The sequence below is a fragment of the Lepisosteus oculatus genome, chromosome 14 (assembly GCF_040954835.1).
Source record: "Lepisosteus oculatus isolate fLepOcu1 chromosome 14, fLepOcu1.hap2, whole genome shotgun sequence".
NCBI lineage: Eukaryota > Metazoa > Chordata > Actinopteri > Semionotiformes > Lepisosteidae > Lepisosteus > Lepisosteus oculatus.
Window position 1 is genome coordinate 24,653,202 of NC_090709.1, and position 6,528 is coordinate 24,659,729.

At 41.5% G+C, this 6,528-nt stretch overlaps 4 non-coding genes across 4 annotated transcripts; 1 reads left to right on the top strand and 3 right to left on the bottom strand.

Moving 5' to 3' along the window:
* The first annotated feature begins 1,092 nt into the window (after positions 1–1,092).
* On the top strand, positions 1,093–1,165 carry trnak-uuu (transfer RNA lysine (anticodon UUU)). Its single transcript has one exon. It is a non-coding gene; the product is annotated as a tRNA-Lys (tRNA).
* A 1,623-nt stretch (positions 1,166–2,788) lies between these two features.
* trnat-cgu (transfer RNA threonine (anticodon CGU)) lies at positions 2,789–2,860 on the bottom strand. Its single transcript has one exon. It is a non-coding gene; the product is annotated as a tRNA-Thr (tRNA).
* Positions 2,861–5,292: 2,432 nt separating this feature from the next.
* trnak-uuu (transfer RNA lysine (anticodon UUU)) lies at positions 5,293–5,365 on the bottom strand. The gene has a single exon. It is a non-coding gene; the product is annotated as a tRNA-Lys (tRNA).
* Positions 5,366–6,456: 1,091 nt separating this feature from the next.
* trnaa-cgc (transfer RNA alanine (anticodon CGC)) lies at positions 6,457–6,528 on the bottom strand. The gene has a single exon. It is a non-coding gene; the product is annotated as a tRNA-Ala (tRNA).

The following is a 6,528-nucleotide window of genomic DNA, read 5'->3' on the forward strand; positions in this document are numbered from 1 at the left end:
GGTGCTTTATATTACAGTACTCACATCGCAATCTTCTGTTGAGTGAGAACTCTTTGCTCGTGTTCAGAGAGAGCCAGGTTTACACAATTAAATGCAGGCACACTCGACGTGCTGCAGAGTTGCGCTGCTGTTTTAAATGTACCTCATTTAGTTCTGTTAAATCCTAAATTATTTGAACTAATTTAGTTAAGGAAAATGCAAAAGAGCATGACAAGTATTGATCGTATAAAATATCCATGGCACAACTCGAGAAAGTACTGAAGGACTACACATCGACTTTTGATGATTACAAGAGATTCAAGAAACACAACCGTCCGCACCTGGGTTTGGATCCTGAACGCTAGAGTTAAAAGAACATAAGCGACGTTTATGACCTATAAACTCTCTAAATTGTCTTATAGTTTATGAAATAAAACAATTTCTTAATAATTACTTACTGATGATAGACGATTTATTAAATTTTAACAAAATCACAATTACAAACTTTTTCGGTTAAACTGTTATTCACATACTCTAACGTAAATAAACGTTAGTGTCTTCCGGTGTGTGAGCCAATTTCTCCCAAAAATATTCGTTAGTCTGTCGGGAGGCTGTGCAGGATGTGAAGAAATAGAATTTCTAAAAGACAGGCTCCCTAAGCTTAACATCAAGGCAGAAAAAATGCTGTTTTCTCTACAGAAATGCTCTTTACATTTCAGCACTGTTGCAACTCCCTTTATAAAGGGTGTGCACACGTATACAACCAAGGCATTGAAAGATTTTTTTTTTAAATTATTGTTCCAAAAAATGTTCCATTTGTTTTCTTTTTAATGTTGTTGATTAAAAGATTTTATTAAATGAGAAAAAAATCTGAATGTGAAAAAAGGTCCAAATGCTATTGAAAAAAATCAGTAATGTGAGGAAAGATGGATTGTGGGAGCCCCTTAACTACCCATGTCATGCTGTATTTCTCACTCATTCTACTGGGAGTGGTGCCGTCGCTTCATGATAAAGTCTGTCAGTGGTCATTCCAGACGGGTCAGGTATGACTGCTCTTCGGAACAAGAGACACGTGACTTGCGAGGATCCCGACAGTGTCGATTTTCTTTCAGAGCCCGGATAGCTCAGTCGGTAGAGCATCAGACTTTTAATCTGAGGGCCCAGGGTTCAAGTCCCTGTTCGGGCGGATGTGCTGTTCTTAAATCTATTGTGAATGTCATTCTAAATAGTCTTTTATCTTTCACTGTTCTAGCTGTACTGTGGTTATTTTAAATGTCCATTACTTGTATTTACAGTAGTGTATTTAGTGTTTCATTTCACAAACCGAAAATGTTCAAGTAGATCTTGTCACTCTATTCCACGTAATCATCTAAATTAAATCACAGTAGAGTACAGAACACGCAGTGAGGAGCTCACACAGTGAGTACTCTTGAATACGACAAGAGGAAAGGCACACTGCAACTCTGCAGAACATCACGTCCGAGTTTACAGTGACAGCAGAGGTTGGAAGCGACGCAGTTTTTTAATACTCGCTCACTGAAGATCTCTCAAGAAACCTCGGTGGAGATTTAACGGGTGTCTAATAATCACGTTCAAAAAGATGACGATAAGTTTTTTTTTTTAACTAGGTAGCCTTAATGGCAACACGGTGTGAGTAGATCTTAAAGCAGCTGCAGAGTACCCGTAATGGCAACACAGTGCTTTGAGTTCGGCTTTTCTTATTTCTTCTGCAGAACCGGTGGAATCGGAATATACTGATCCGCATAAGAAGCGCTTTCGGTTTCTGATCATTTTTATTGAGCGCTGCTCTTAGTACCACAGGCAAGATGGCTGGTGGTCTAAGGCGTTGCGTTCAGGTCGCAGTTAACCCTGGAGACGTTTGTTAAAATCTCACTTCTAATAAAGAGGTCTTTCTCGTTAGAGTAGAAACAATAGAAGCCTTAAGCGGGGAAAAAATCACAACATCTCGCATTTCACGTGTTTAATGTTAACTGTCTCAGTGGTTGCCTCGGTGATTGATGGCTCTTCTCCCTCGCAGGGTGACGGCAAACGTCTTCAGAGAGGGAGTCTCCCACGCACGGCTTTTCTTTATCAAGAGCTGAGACAACAGAAACAGACTTCCAACTGACATGAATCACTTCTTGAGCGTTTATGACTGTCTTTAAAAGCTGAGAGCAGGTGAAAAAGTCTTTGGAAATGAGGCAATGACTGCTGACAGTAAACAGAGCTGACGCTCAGCTGCAGACAAGCGCTCCTCGTTAGTACAGTGCTGAGTACCCCCGCTTGTTGCGCGGGAGACTGGGGTACATTTCTGTGACAGGGCGCTGGTTTAATTTTTTAACAACCTGACTTCACTTAAAAAAGTATGTACTGTGTACTACGTTTCGGACTAGATAGTGCGGTAGAATATGGAGATCATCTCCAGCTTTGAGCTCAACTGCAACAAGAAGTCGTGCTAAATGTAGTATAGTGAGTAGACATCGCCAGACAACAGAACGAGAGAGTAGAAGGCAGGAATATATGGTGTATTTCGAATGTTACTTCCAACCTGGACTGACAGCTCACCAGATCTGTTCGTGATCAGACCATGGAGTCAGGGGCTGTACCAAGCGCACGTTCCTTCCCAATGCTGAGGCGATCATTCAGAAGATGGGTGTGAAGAGAAACAAGCTTTGTCGACTAAAAAACAAGGCAGGATATGCAAGAATACTAATCACTGGCGACAGTTATGTTCTCTTACTATTGAGATCCCTACATTGCGAGTTTTTTTAAGACTTTGAAACTAAAGGAAAGCGATGACAAATGAAACTGGCACAGGTGGGGTTTGAACCCAAGCTCTTCGGTTTACGAGACCAACGCCTTACCACTTGGCCACCGCGCCCTTCGAGTAAGCATGGGAATAAGGTTGTTCAAATTATTTTTTTCTGAATCTGGTTTACATCGCCAAATGTAAACCGGAGGCAGCAACAACAATAAAAGGGATACTTGTCCTTAAACTCGGACGTGATGTTCTGCAGACATGTGCACAATGTCCTGTTTTCTTGCAGTGTAGACATTTTGCTGTTCACGCTCCGCATTCATCTGCTTTGTGCATTGTTAGTCCGAGCCTGTAACATGTAATGTCAGCCGTCCCCTGTTCTTCTATTTCTCTAGCATGACTGCATCCTGCTGCTCGGCTTTTGTTTGTAAAGTTTGAGCGAGCGCCCCGTTCAGTGTCACTTTGTCACTGTGGTCAGAAAGCATTCTTGATTCTGCTTGAGCTGCTTCATGAATTCTAGCGACTGTAAGAGCTCTTTCTATAGTCAGCCCTTCCTCCTGCAGCAATTTATAGTCTCTTATGTGCACATTTTTCCACAAGTTGATCTCTTAACATGTCAGTTTCCAATACTCCAAAGTCACAAGATTTAGCCAGTTCTCTTAGTGCAGTCACAAAAGCATCAACAGATTCGTCCTGAGACTAAGTTCTCTGCCTAAATTTATGCCGTTCCAAAACCACATTTCTCCGCGGTGTAAAGGAAGCGTCTAAGGCAGCTACAGTCTTTTTCTCCAGGGAGGTTGGCGAAAATCCGCTGCACGGGAGCCCCGATACAGTGCAGTAATGTAGCACGTCTCACGGCATCCTGAGCTTCTGTAGATCCACTGGCTATTTAAAAAAAATCTGTACGACTCCATCCATATCTTGTATTCCGTATACAAATCCGGGGCTCTGAGGTTCAGTAGAAGCGGTGGAAAAAGCTGGGCATAAGCAAAGCTTCTCGGCGCGGCTACCATATCTTCCATGGCACAAGCTAAACGAAAAGTCCGAAAATTCAGAAGTTCATTTCTAACAGCAAGAGAACTAAAATCTGCACTGCACTCGCTTTGAGTCCGTCAAGCACTCATCTCTCGTCGCCTTCAATGTTGTGTATCTTAATAAAGAGACGTTTTTATATTATTTTAACTATTTTATTAACTACACAGATCACGCCCTTACACCATATATTCCTGCCTTCTACTCTCTCGTTCTGTTGTCTGGCGATGTCTACTCACTATACTACATTTAGCACGACTTCTTGTTGCAGTTGAGCTCAAAGCTGGAGATGATCTCCATATTCTACCGCACTATCTAGTCCGAAACGTAGTACACAGTACATACTTTTTTAAGTGAAGTCAGGTTGTTAAAAAATTAAACCAGCGCCCTGTCACAGAAATGTACCCCAGTCTCCCGCGCAACAAGCGGGGGTACTCAGCACTGTACTAACGAGGAGCGCTTGTCTGCAGCTGAGCGTCAGCTCTGTTTACTGTCAGCAGTCATTGCCTCATTTCCAAAGACTTTTTCACCTGCTCTCAGCTTTTAAAGACAGTCATAAACGCTCAAGAAGTGATTCATGTCAGTTGGAAGTCTGTTTCTGTTGTCTCAGCTCTTGATAAAGAAAAGCCGTGCGTGGGAGACTCCCTCTCTGAAGACGTTTGCCGTCACCCTGCGAGGGAGAAGAGCCATCAATCACCGAGGCAACCACTGAGACAGTTAACATTAAACACGTGAAATGCGAGATGTTGTGATTTTTTCCCCGCTTAAGGCTTCTATTGTTTCTACTCTAACGAGAAAGACCTCTTTATTAGAAGTGAGATTTTAACAAACGTCTCCAGGGTTAACTGCGACCTGAACGCAACGCCTTAGACCACCAGCCATCTTGCCTGTGGTACTAAGAGCAGCGCTCAATAAAAATGATCAGAAACCGAAAGCGCTTCTTATGCGGATCAGTATATTCCGATTCCACCGGTTCTGCAGAAGAAATAAGAAAAGCCGAACTCAAAGCACTGTGTTGCCATTACGGGTACTCTGCAGCTGCTTTAAGATCTACTCACACCGTGTTGCCATTAAGGCTACCTAGTTAAAAAAAAAAAACTTATCGTCATCTTTTTGAACGTGATTATTAGACACCCGTTAAATCTCCACCGAGGTTTCTTGAGAGATCTTCAGTGAGCGAGTATTAAAAAACTGCGTCGCTTCCAACCTCTGCTGTCACTGTAAACTCGGACGTGATGTTCTGCAGAGTTGCAGTGTGCCTTTCCTCTTGTCGTATTCAAGAGTACTCACTGTGTGAGCTCCTCACTGCGTGTTCTGTACTCTACTGTGATTTAATTTAGATGATTACGTGGAATAGAGTGACAAGATCTACTTGAACATTTTCGGTTTGTGAAATGAAACACTAAATACACTACTGTAAATACAAGTAATGGACATTTAAAATAACCACAGTACAGCTAGAACAGTGAAAGATAAAAGACTATTTAGAATGACATTCACAATAGATTTAAGAACAGCACATCCGCCCGAACAGGGACTTGAACCCTGGGCCCTCAGATTAAAAGTCTGATGCTCTACCGACTGAGCTATCCGGGCTCTGAAAGAAAATCGACACTGTCGGGATCCTCGCAAGTCACGTGTCTCTTGTTCCGAAGAGCAGTCATACCTGACCCGTCTGGAATGACCACTGACAGACTTTATCATGAAGCGACGGCACCACTCCCAGTAGAATGAGTGAGAAATACAGCATGACATGGGTAGTTAAGGGGCTCCCACAATCCATCTTTCCTCACATTACTGATTTTTTTCAATAGCATTTGGACCTTTTTTCACATTCAGATTTTTTTCTCATTTAATAAAATCTTTTAATCAACAACATTAAAAAGAAAACAAATGGAACATTTTTTGGAACAATAATTAAAAAAAAAATCTTTCAATGCCTTGGTTGTATACGTGTGCACACCCTTTATAAAGGGAGTTGCAACAGTGCTGAAATGTAAAGAGCATTTCTGTAGAGAAAACAGCATTTTTTCTGCCTTGATGTTAAGCTTAGGGAGCCTGTCTTTTAGAAATTCTATTTCTTCACACCCTGCACAGCCTCCCGACAGACTAACGAATATTTTTGGGAGAAATTGGCTCACACACCAGAAGACACTAACGTTTATTTACGTTAGAGTATGTGAATAACAGTTTAACCGAAAAAGTTTGTAATTGTGATTTTGTTAAAATTTAATAAATCGTCTATCATCAGTAAGTAATTATTAAGAAATTGTTTTATTTCATAAACTATAAGACAATTTAGAGAGTTTATAGGTCATAAACGTCGCTTATGTTCTTTTAACTCTAGCGTTCAGGATCCAAACCCAGGTGCGGACGGTTGTGTTTCTTGAATCTCTTGTAATCATCAAAAGTCGATGTGTAGTCCTTCAGTACTTTCTCGAGTTGTGCCATGGATATTTTATACGATCAATACTTGTCATGCTCTTTTGCATTTTCCTTAACTAAATTAGTTCAAATAATTTAGGATTTAACAGAACTAAATGAGGTACATTTAAAACAGCAGCGCAACTCTGCAGCACGTCGAGTGTGCCTGCATTTAATTGTGTAAACCTGGCTCTCTCTGAACACGAGCAAAGAGTTCTCACTCAACAGAAGATTGCGATGTGAGTACTGTAATATAAAGCACCTGGAGATGCCAGGGATTGAACCTGGGACCTCATACATGCGAAGCATGCGCTCTACCACTGAGCTACATCCCC